The following is a 12,212-nucleotide window of genomic DNA, read 5'->3' as shown; positions in this document are numbered from 1 at the left end:
AGGTGGGGGAACTAGATCCCACATGCTGCAACTAAGACCTGGAGCAGCCAAATAAAATTTTTTGAAAAGTCTCCTGAGGGACTCTTTATATACATACATTTTTATTAAAAAAAATCATATATTATTTTTTTAAAGCATAAAAACAAGGAAGATTATGAAGATATCACTTTTGGACAAACCCTTTTGCAAACAGACTTGAGTAAAATAAAAGCTAAGAAGACTAGAAAAGCAATTATGTTCAGGGACAGTATCTAGAAGGTCCCTTATCAATGACTTCACTCATACATTTGTCCACAGGTGATCAATGTGGACCAAGGAAACAGACAGGGTCCTGAGTCTCATGGAGCTTATTCCATCCTCTGGCAAAACAGGGCAATAAACCAACAGGACAATTTCAGATAGCAATGAGAAAAGTCAACAGAATGGCATGAAAGGGTGACGTGTAATCATTAAGATTCCTCTCAGCACGGATACTACTGTATTTTTACTCATATCATAAAGGTATAATGAGGACTTTTAGTCCTTTGGGTGAAAGGGGCAGTTTGAGATGAGAGTGTGTACTAATAACAGTAGGTATAAAATCCCAAAATACAATCACATAAAACTGAAAAGAAACAGCAACACGCGGTCCCAATTTCTACCACATCCCCAGCACTCTAGGAAAGAACCTATTTACCGTTTCACTGCAGCCATACTGAAAAGGTAGAAAAAGAATCACAGGTTTGTGATAAGAAATTTTGCAAATAACATGGCAGGATTACAGAATGCAAATGTACATGCCATCACGCCATCTGTTCAATGTGATGACAACATTGGGAAAAGGCCCTGAAAGAAATGATGTTTGAAATCATTAAAAAAATAACATTTCAAGTTTAAAATACTCAGGAATCTTAAAACCAGCATCAACACATTCAGCAACCATATGGCTCTACAGCAGGTTACAAAAAAATCACCCTGCTTGCATTTTCTACTTCAACCCAATGGTTTCTAAAACAGGTTCCTTTTTTTCTGTTGAATTCCTTGGTATTTACAGCTTCTTGAATTATACCTAGAATCACAATATTCATTTCACTCTTCTGATGGAGTAGACAATATAGTGAGGAAGATTAAAGTCAACTGTTCTAGAAAAAGGAACATGGAGGTGACTACATATAACTTAATGAACACACACTTGTTTTAAGTCTATTGGTCTCTGCATATTGATCTCACAGTCTCAGAAATAATAGCCAACTTCATTGAGTGTCTAGGCGCTGTGCTTTATATTCATCATCTATTCCAATCATCACAGTTTTACAAAGTGGATACCACTATTATCACATTTTGTAAAAGAGGAACTTCCTCAGTGTCACAAGACTAGCATGTGGCAGGACCATAGACCAAACCCAACTTTGCAGGCCAAGAACGCATTCTCAACTACTATTCCATGCCATACATCAGTATTCAGATATTTCTGTGGACCAAACAGAGTTGACTTTTCAAGCTTAAGAAATGAGCAATGTATGTTTAAGTGTATTAGTTGCTCAGTTGCGTCCGACTCTTTGTGACCCCATTGACTGTAGCCCACCAGGTTTCTCTATCCATGGAATACTCCAGGCAAGAATACTGGAGTGGCTAGCCATTCCCTTCTCCAAGCGATCTTCCTGACTCAGGGACCAAACCCAGGCCTCCTGCATTGCAATCAGATTCTTTACCGTCTGAGTCATCAGGGAAACCCAATGTACGTTTAGGGTCAAGCTAGCTTTCTTGTCTCATCAATAAGAGATTCTTAGAGAAGTGCCTTAAACTTTAAAGAATAGAAGGGGTGTTCTACAGTAGTCTACAGGAAAATGGTTGCAGAAGCAGAAGACAGAAGGACAGTCACAGAGTGGGAAGCCCAGGACCAAACGGAGGACAGTGCGTGAACACTGCCAATGCACTTTTTGAGAAAGGCATTAGAAGAAGATTAACATCAGCACAGCCTACCTCGTCTCCCACAGTAAGTCGGAGACCTAAACTTTTCAACCTAACTTTTGAAATGACATCTGCAGTGGGACTTTCCCTGGAGGTTCAGTGGCTAAGACTTTGAGTTCCAATGTAGGGGGGTTGAGGGTTTGATCTCTGCTCAAGGAGCTAAGCTCTCACGTGCCCCATGGCCAGAAAACTAAAACATAAAACAGAAGCAATATTATAAAACATTCAATAAAGACTTTAAAAGTGGTTCACAAAAAATATTTTTTAAAAAATGACATCTACAAAGCTGTTATTTCCATTGTCAGTAACAGACGATGCACCCTGCTATATAACCCAAAGCACTCACCACTAGAGAAGCGACTTCATCTCAATCAGAGAGACAGAGTGCAAATAAGCATAAGCCTTCCAGCATCCGCCTGAGGACATGCCTAGTGCACCTAACACAGTGGCGGCCAGCACTGCAGAGACGTGTGTCCATCAAATTGAGCAAAGCATTTGTGATAAATAGTTCAAGTGGTGAGACAGAAAAGCAGCCTGAAGTTCACTGGTTGTATTTCAGTTCATAAATCATCTTACAAGCTAATTCCAATGCCTGGTAAAATTTACAAAATTTATAAAGGCCTAGAGAATTAAAAATTTACAACAGAAATCCTTGGGGTTTCAAAGGAATTAAAAAGGCGTTTCATTCAACTTAACAGTTTCACAAAGTATCTTTCGGATACAGTGGGAACCTAATTCTTGATGACTGAATAGCACTTTTAATTCACATGTAAAAATCAGAATATAAATGCCTCATTCTATGGCACTTCACTTTTCTTTGCTTTATAGATAGAGTGATTTTTTACAAATTGAAGGTCCGTGTCAGCCCTGAGTTGAGCAAACCCATGAACATCATTTTTTCCAACAGCATTTGCTCACTTCATGTGTCTGTGTCACATTTTGGTAATTCTCAAAATATTTCAAACTTTTTCACAATTATTATATTTGTTATGTTAAGCTGTGATCAGTGATCTTTGATGTTACTATTGCAAAATATTACAACTCGCTGAAGACTCAGATGATGGCTTTTTTTTTTTTTAGCAAGAAAGTATTTTTAAATCAAGGCATAAAACACTGCTTGTTTGTTTTTAGAAATAATGCTATCACAAACTTAATAGACTACAGGATAGTGTAAATATATCTTTTATATGCACTGATAAACCAAAAAAAAAAAAAAATCAGGTGACTTGCTTTCTGAACTGAACCTGCAATCTCTCTGAGATAAGTCTCTATTACCTCAAAAGGCTGGGGTCTGGTGAGTATATTTTAAATGCTAAAGTTACTTTTGTATCTAGAAGACTTTTTAAAAAAATAACAAAACATATTATTATTTTTATAATAGTCTGGCTTGTCTGGCTATTATTTACAATCTGCTCCATGGAACAAATATTTATTTACCCATTTCTGATTTTTAATGAGTAGTTTTAGTTAATTATTTTAAGTGTATGTTTTTGTAATAAAATATAAGTATGCAAAAAAAAAATAACAAAACATATTTAAACAACTTGATGAATAGTTTAGGGAGAGCTCAAAGGAAGTCAGACAGTAGGAACATCTCTTAAACATTTAAGTTCTTTGGAAATGAAGTTGTAACTGTAACCTCACAAATGCAAAAAACTGTACAAGGCTAGATGTGAGGTACTCAGTGACTTCCAGCAGTCCGCAAAGGTACACTGCCCTTGAGTTACGTCTACAAATCAGCCAGCAAAGAAGTTATTGATACATATGGCCACGGGCATTCATGTTGCACAGAAAGCTATGTGGTCTCATAAAACTCTTTCCCAAAACTTTCACTTCACACTCACCTCTTTTGCTTTTGTCTAATGCTTTTATTTCCTGACTTCTTAGCAATCTTGACTGTGTTTAGCAGCTCTTTAAATCTCATGTAGCCAAAGAGTAATAACATAAAGAGAACCAGAACAACAACTTTGGGCAGAACAAGAAAACATGACAAGTTTGTAACTACAACTGTCTATCAGAGAAAAAAATCCATATACCCAATTCACATAAACACATATACATTAGTTATAGCTCCCAGCCTCCTATCACTTTTGCCTCTTATATTGAAATTCTGCTAGAAATTAATGAACTCTGTTTTTATTGAGTCCATCTCTTTAAATTCTTCAGTCTTTTCCTAGAAAGAATCGGAGACTAATTAATAGGACTCTAATTTTTATCTTTACTTATTATTAAATTATTTGGAGAGGGACCCATGTACATAGATTTCAAGATTGTCCGCATGAATATTTATTTTCTGAAGGGGAAAACTGTGAAACTAATCTTCTTTGATTCTAAATAAGTGAGTAATCATAATTGGTGACTATGTTTGGGAGCTCGTTTGCAAACTGTTCCTATAATTGTGTCACTCATTTACAAGCACAATTGATCGAATCAGTACATAATACTGCATCCTACTTATTTGCATTAATTGTGATCAATTGTCACAGTTTGTTAATAAGACTGAATAATTTTTAATCCTAAAATAACTATGCTGATTATCAAATGATTCTGTATTATTTAGTTTTTCTTTGTAACAGTTAGAAATTGTTTAATATAATCACTGCATTCTTGGATTTTTGAACCACAGGGCCTTTTTATTTTACTGTGCTTGCTTTACTTCCAAGAATTTAGAGGTTTTTCCAAGCCGTTCTGTCAACAGCTCATTAGCAAACTAAACTAGGGTGAATACATGTTGTTATTTTTAAGCATAAAAAACATTAAGATATAGAAATGTAACATTAGTACGTGTGTGCCTAGGCGTTTCAGTTGTGTTTGACTCTTTGCGACCTCGTGGACTGTAGACCACCAGGCTCCTCTGTCCACGGGATTCTCCAGGCAAGAATACTGGAGTGGGTTGCCATGCCCTCCTCCAGGGGATCTTCCCGACCCAGGGGTGGATAGTGTCTCCTGTGTCTCCTGCACTGGCAGGCAGATTCTTTACCACTGAGCCACCTGGGAAGCTGGAATTATATGGCACATCTCTCTCTGCTTTCCCCTCAATTTTCCTTAAAGGAAAATTTTACACTTTAAAATGTTTACACTTTAAACATCTCTGGAAAGATAAAGTCAATAAAATGTTTAAAAAATTTAAAAATGTGAGGTTTCATCCTTTATGAATATATCTGTGTTAAATTATATTCTGAAATAATCTCCAGAATAAAATATTGTAGCTGTGTATTTCCCACATCCTAAATACAGTGTTAGATTGAGATTGGGTTGCTTTCCTATATTGTCATTATCTTACACTTGCCTACAGTAAAGCTAATGTCTCTCTTTACTGCCCACTCAGTCTTTGAAGATTCTCCTGGGAGTTTTCCTGACCGTGCTGTTCTTCAGAAGAATTGTGAATCTGCAAACATGTTACTCTGCACCCTGTTTTCTAGAATCATATCATTTTTAGTATGAACTGTTGGGGGGCAGTGAGGAGAGGAACATGGTCAGAAACCATCCACAGCACAATCATCTAGAACTTTTGTTAAAATTACCAATTATTGGGCCAGTTCCAGACTTACTGAATCAGAATCTCTGGGGTAGGATCCAGGAATTTACATTTTTAACAAGTTCCCTGGGAAATTCTCATATTACAACCAAGTTTGTAATATACTTGCATACTTAGGAATATGGTAACTAACTAGATCCCAAGCTAATATTGAGGATAATCCTAGCGGAGTTACATGATTATCTATCATCATCTAGAAATATACCTGCTTATCCTTTGTTTTCTATATGATCATTTTCTACCTACTTCAAAACATTGCTTTTTCTTCCTTCCACGTCTCCACCTTTAATCACATGAAAGCTCAGTTTTATTTTTCTGTTTTTTGTTTGTTTTAGTAATCTTGGTACAGAGTGTTTTTAAAGGCCTTCTGATAATCTAAGTGAATTTTTCAATGGCTTCTCTCTATTAACAAATTTATATCTTCTCTCAAAACTGTGGCTTCTGGGTCAGTCAAGATATTCCCTATGGAAACCACATCCCCACCCCTCCACGTGTTGCCTGGCATTTTGCACTCAGTGACTCTCTCCTTTAATGATGTTCACTGGCTGGCCTCTTCCGGAAATGACTCATAAATATTAATTCATTAAATTCCTGATGGAAACAACTCAACTGGTCACCAGGCTTTCAGCAATTTGCCAGTTAAATGATGGGTTTTGGTCAACAGCTCCAAAATCAATGCTGCTGCTGATTCGTTTCATTTGTAGTTTTGTACCTCTCTGATTCAAAAGACAGTTTGAGACATACAGATGGTCAACAGGCACGAGAATGATTCTCAACATCACTAATTATTAGGGAAATGCAAATCGAGACTACAGCGAGGTATCGCCTCACATTGGTCACAAAGGCCATCATCAAAATACGTATAACTGAGTCACTTTGCCGTACAGAAGAAAAACGACACTGTAAATAAACCATACTTCAATAACGTTAAAAAAAAAAAAAGACAATTTGATCTTTTCCAAGAGCCAATACAGGTTTTATTTAGTATACTACTATGTAGGTGGTACAGAAAAGAGGCCAAGAGCAGTGCCTGGATTTGCACTGTAGTCACACTGTGCGTCTTAGTTCCCACCTCTGTATAAATGGCCATGCCATAGTAGGACTTCCCTGGTGGTCCAGTGGTTAAGATTCTGTGCTCCCAATGCAGGGGGCCTGGGTTCAATCCCTGGCCAGGGAACTAGATCCCACATGCCGCAGTGAAGACTCAGCAGTGTCAAAAAAATTTTTTTTTAACTTCTAAAAAATGATCATGGCAATAACATGTTACAGAGGTCAGTGTATTACATGTATTACACTGAAAAGTGACTGAAAAGGGCCTGGCTCCAAAGACAAGATGTGAGGTCATCATTATTACTTTGAAATCCTCAAGTGTATTCTTGGCACTGTTATAAATCTTAGGCTCCTGGGTCCTTAACCCACTCCTCGTTCTCTTTCTTAAATGTTTTACTTCAAAATATGTCATACAGGACCTGCCTGGGGGTCCAGTCATTAAGAATCCACTTGCAGGGGACACGAGTTTGACCCTGGTCTGGGAAGATCCCTGGAGAAGGAAATGGCAACCCACTCCAGTATTCTTGCCTGGAGAATCCCATGGACAGAGGAGCCTGGTGGGCTACAGTCCATGTGATCTCAGAGAGTCGGACACAACTGAAGTGAGTCAGCACCAATGCCGGGAAGATCCCACATGCCTCGGGGCAATTAAGCCTGAGCATCACAACTCCTGACCTGAGCTCTAGAGCCCATGTACTGCACCTACTGAAACCCATGCACCCAGAGCCCATGCTCTGCAACCAGAGAAGCCCCTGAGATGAGAAGTCCGAGCACCGCAACTAGAGAGCAGCCCCTGCTTGCTGCAACTAGACAGCCAGACCCAATGCAGCCATAAATAAATACCTATCTATCTATCTATCTATATATATATATATAAACACATACAAAAGTGTGTTCATAACACATACGCATGCTTTAAAGAGTAACAGTAAAATGCCTATTTGTATATCCAAACAGCTTCAGATATAGAATTAAAATATATTTTCAGGTCCACTGTGCTCCTCACCTCATCACCCACCCTTCCCCATCCCAAATGGTGTGTCTGTCATTCCCTTGCTTTTTTAGAGTTGTACTACCTTTCTGTTTAATACAATTTTTAAGAAAACTTTGCAAGTTGCTCATAAATCCTTTTATGACCTATTTTCTTGTCAACACTTCCCATCTGCCACCTTTTTATTAAGCTCTCCTGTTCTCTTAAAGTGAGGACTGTCACAGACTCTGAAAGCTGTTTTGTTCCTCACAATGGTCCACTTCTTTCTTCACTGCCTAGCTTTTGAAGGCTTCCTCTATCCCCCATCCTCCCCAAGACTCCCTCATTTAACGTTTTGACATCTAGCCATGTTTATGCATCATTACTCTGGCCCGGGTACCATGGTTCTGTGGTCCTGACACTGGCCTAAAGTACTTAGGCAGGGAACGTCCACAGTCTCGAATCATCCCTTATGCTCTTTACCCTGTGTAACAGCTGAGTACAAGACAATATTTTACAAGCATAAAAGGGATCTCTGAGACCTTTTTGGTGTGTCAGCATGCCAAAGGCAAAAGCCTCATGAAAGGAAAGGAACTAAATGAGATTGTGATAAAATGTACTCAGTTTTCTGGTCTAAATTAAATTTCTGTGCTGGATACCAAAGGTTTCCTCTTTGTGTCCTTCTTTTAAGTAGTTCTGATGGCAATTAAAAAGAGCCCTGTGGTCACTACACTGTGCTCTATTCTAACCACTTCTATCATCTAACGATGCTAGTTTGGCCAATGAATATTATAACCAGGATTTTTTATTAAAATAAATAGTTTTAAATGGAAATACTCAATAAAAATCTCAACAGATTTTTTTCTGCAAAGGAAATGGAACCACAGAATTCAAAACGAATCCATCTACCTTGCTCAATAAAGACTCTGCTGTTCGTTTACTGTGGTCATTGATTTTTGCAGGTAATAACAGAGGTTGAGAAGAAGTAAGCTTTTAAAAACGGGGATGTTTTTGTCTTTCAAAAAGGAGCTTTTGCTCCTTTTTTAGAGGCAAAAAAAAGGGTAAAATTGCCTATTTCAGACAAAAAAAGTTAAAAATGTATCTTGTGCTAAAAGGATAACTATTTCAGAGTAAAAGTAACACTTTTGTGCTATGGAGATGACTATTTCAGTGTAAATATACTATTTTCTCATGGGCTATGAAGTTAGCTGATGACTGATTTAAACTGTATAAACATTAGAGTCAGACTGTTCTATTTATTTTGTCTTCACTTAAAAAAAAATTCAGGAAAGAATTCACACAACCCTAACCCTAATCCTTTAGCCTCCAAATAAAGTATCTTAAATAAATAAAAGTATGATTTAGAGACACTGGGAAATATCTGAGTTCCTCCACTGATTTATGTTTCTTACATGCCATGTTATAGAGACCACTTCTAAAAATCAACTAGTAATGTACATATTATGTTTTTATCCAAAGACACAAAAATATGATTTAGTGGAGACTAATTTATCCACACAGTAGACCCATTCTTGACAAGGTGACCCAGAGGTTTTGGGGCTGTGTGTGGCCAGGGTGTGTGAGTCAGTCAACAGCATCCTAACTGAGCAACTCTGAGCCAGACGGGGATGGAAGCACTGCATGAAAAGTAACATAGCAGGTTCATGGTCAATTTTCACCTGAAATCCACAGGCCACAAAGATGTTGCTTCTTTGCCAAGGGTGGAGCAAACACGCCACATTGGAAATGACAGAGAAGGGGATAAAAGAGAGACATTAATGAAGAACTTCCAAGCCATGAGGGTACCAGGAAGATGCAGCAGAAACCACCTATCTCTCTGGCACTTCAATTCCTCTGAATCACCTTCCCAAGGGAACCTGAAGAAGTCAGTTGTTGCCGGGGGCCTCAAGAGAATTCACTACTGTTGTAACATCTGACTAGTCTAGCTACTGCCCAATCTCACCCACTGTGGTCTCGCAGAATTACAGTTTATGTAGCTTTTATTTGATTTATGATACAAAGAATCTGATGATGGCTGCATAACCCAGACAGAAAACAGACAGGGGATAAGATCAAAGTCTCTACTCTGGGTCTGTCACTTTTATCCAAGGTGTGTGATATCATTTGGAGTTGGATTCTAAGGTCTTGACAAGTTCATCTGCTCATAAAAATCCACACATCTTTAAAAGTCCACTTAACCTTTCCATGATCATGAGGGATGGAGTAAAGCAGAGTTCCACAACAGTTTCTATTTTGTTGGATCTACTTCATACCTTTTTTAAGCATAAACACAGATCTGGAGATTGGGATAACTATGAACCCAGTCCTTTGAAAGAACTTCTCAGTAGTCTACGAATGTCAGGAGAATCCTACAATCAGCCATTCGATCAGCCATGTGACCCGCTATCCGAAGGCCGCTCACTCCGCAGATACCACGACCACGCTGCTGGTACTGCCCCTCCCGTGGGCGGGGAGAAGCCCGAGTCTACAAGCTGGTCGATGCCAGGGAGACCTGCAAGCAACCCGAGCTGCATCAGGGAAAGTGAACCGGGCAGCTTTGCCTGAATGTGGCTCCACAACCTACTACATTCACTGAACACGAAGCTGAATGTGACTCAGGGCTGACACGTTCTTCGGGAGCGTGACAGACAGCACTCAGCACCATCAACACCCCACAGAACCCAAAAGGAAACAAAAGGCCCAAGAGTTATGCCTTCTGTGCCACTGGATACTCAGAGGTGACAGGGCGGTCACATGTTGCTTCTCAGGCATTTTAATCAGCGTCCTGTAGGAACCTTCTTCAGCATTAAATAGAAAGGAGAGATGCTAAGAGACAATTTGAGAACACTGCTGAAAACATGTGGGCACTGATGACCTCAGGCAACAGCTGCATGAGCTGCTGAACGGTCGTCGACACGAGCTGCGGGTAGGTGAGTGCTGGAAGGGCAAGTGGCAGAACTCTGATTGCTGTGGGCCAGCCGTCAGTGCCGGCGGAGACAGCAACAGGGACCATCCCAGCTGGTGGAAACGGGACAGCTTCTCTGGGCTGACTCTTTGGAAGCCTTTGATGGAAAAAAAAAAAAAAATACAACTGGGCAGGCAGCTTTGACCCATGAGCAATGAGCTATGGAAACAAAGAGTGATTAAAGAGTAAACCAAGAATTATTTATATGAGCACAGAAGGTCCTGGCTGTCACATTGCTTATTTTAGCCACACATACTCCATATGTTTGATGCCAGAATTAGATTCAGAAAGAGCTCATTAAGCAGGATGGGCCATTCTAACAGAATGGAATTTAATAGAGATAAATGAATATTATATTTAGGGCCAAAGATACAACTCCAAGAACATATGAGCTGGAGCTTAAGCAGCCTCCTTTGTGTACAACTTAGAAGTTACTGGTGGGAGTTGACAGTGAAGCAAAGTTGACTTATAAATTATTATTATTTTTTTTGCAGGAAAAAGGACAACCTTGCTCTGGATCAAATAGAGTGCCCTGTGCTATGTTCCAGAAGCCATTCATTAGAAAGGCACCCAGAGAAGAGGAACATATGATGTCACTGAAAAGTCAAGGATATCCTATAGCCCTCACATTTCTGAAAGGGAAATTAAAGCCAATGAAGGGCACACGGTTCATTCACTCAAACTCATTCAACAAACTGGTATTTGTTGAACCCCTACTACGTGTCAGGCATCGTGCTCGGCAGTGGAATTGCAAGATAAGGTACATCTCTTCAACACTCAGATCTTCTCAGAAATTGGCTAGAATATACAATGACTACAGGGTCTCTGAAGATATTAAAGCCAAGCCTGGAAGCTACTTTTCCATCTTAGACTGACCGGAAATGGAATAGGTGAATTGTAAACTCCTAACTCAGAGCATTTTATGACCACCTACCAGTTACACTATGTATTTCTCTTTATTAGTTCTTCCACATTCTATGAGAGAGGCTAACTATTCAATGTGGCTTTTGGTAGAAAGCCACAGAAACCAATTCTAGTGAACTTAATTTGAAATGGCATTTATTAAAGAGAATATTGGGTTTCTTACAGACACCGCACGAGATCTGGGAAGCTAGGCTTGAAGACCTTAAAAGACAGAGAAGGTGCAAAGCGTGCATGGCTGGGGTCTGAGGAAGATGCCTCTCTGTAATTGATGGGCCCCATCCCTATCAGTGGGCACTGGGTGGCGGGCACTGGATGGTGAGCACTGGGTCGTGAGCACTGGGTGGCGAGCACTGGATGGTGAGCACCGGGTGGCGAGCACTGGATGGCGGGCACTGGGTGGTGAGCACCGGGTGGCGAGCACTGGATGGCGGGCACTGGGTGGCGGGCACTGGGTGGTGAGCACTGGGTGGCGGGCACTGGGTGGTGAGCACTGCATATTGAGCACTGGATGGTGAGCACTGGATGGGGACACTGGGTGGCGGGCACTGGATGTTGAGCACTGGATGGTGGGCACTGGATGGCGGGCACTGGGTGGTGAGCACTGGATGTTGAGCACTAGATGGCAGGCCCTGGGTGGCGGGCACTGGGTGGTGGGAAAGTGCTACAAGGAAACAGCAGCCTGGAAACCCGAGGACACTGTCTCCACTGTCGACATCCTTACTGGATGGACTCCACACATTCCCTACATCTTTGGACCACAAGGCTCCCACCAGGTATCTGGAGGGGATGAATCAAGCTGGCAGAGTCTGTATCAT

At 40.2% G+C, this 12,212-nt stretch overlaps 1 protein-coding gene and 1 non-coding gene across 3 annotated transcripts in view; one reads left to right on the top strand and one right to left on the bottom strand.

Annotated features, from left to right (window-relative positions):
- The window catches only part of AFF3 (ALF transcription elongation factor 3), a 620,532-nt gene that overhangs the window by 319,110 nt on the left and 289,210 nt on the right, over positions 1-12,212 (bottom strand). The gene's annotated exons all lie outside the window — the stretch shown is intronic.
- On the top strand, positions 6,593-6,665 carry TRNAG-CCC (transfer RNA glycine (anticodon CCC)). Its single transcript has one exon. It is a non-coding gene; the product is annotated as a tRNA-Gly (tRNA).

Source organism: Dama dama, chromosome 11 (assembly GCF_033118175.1).
Source record: "Dama dama isolate Ldn47 chromosome 11, ASM3311817v1, whole genome shotgun sequence".
Lineage (NCBI taxonomy): Eukaryota > Metazoa > Chordata > Mammalia > Artiodactyla > Cervidae > Dama > Dama dama.
The sequence above is the reverse complement of the archived record's forward strand: the minus strand, read 5'-3'. Positions and strand labels throughout refer to the sequence as shown.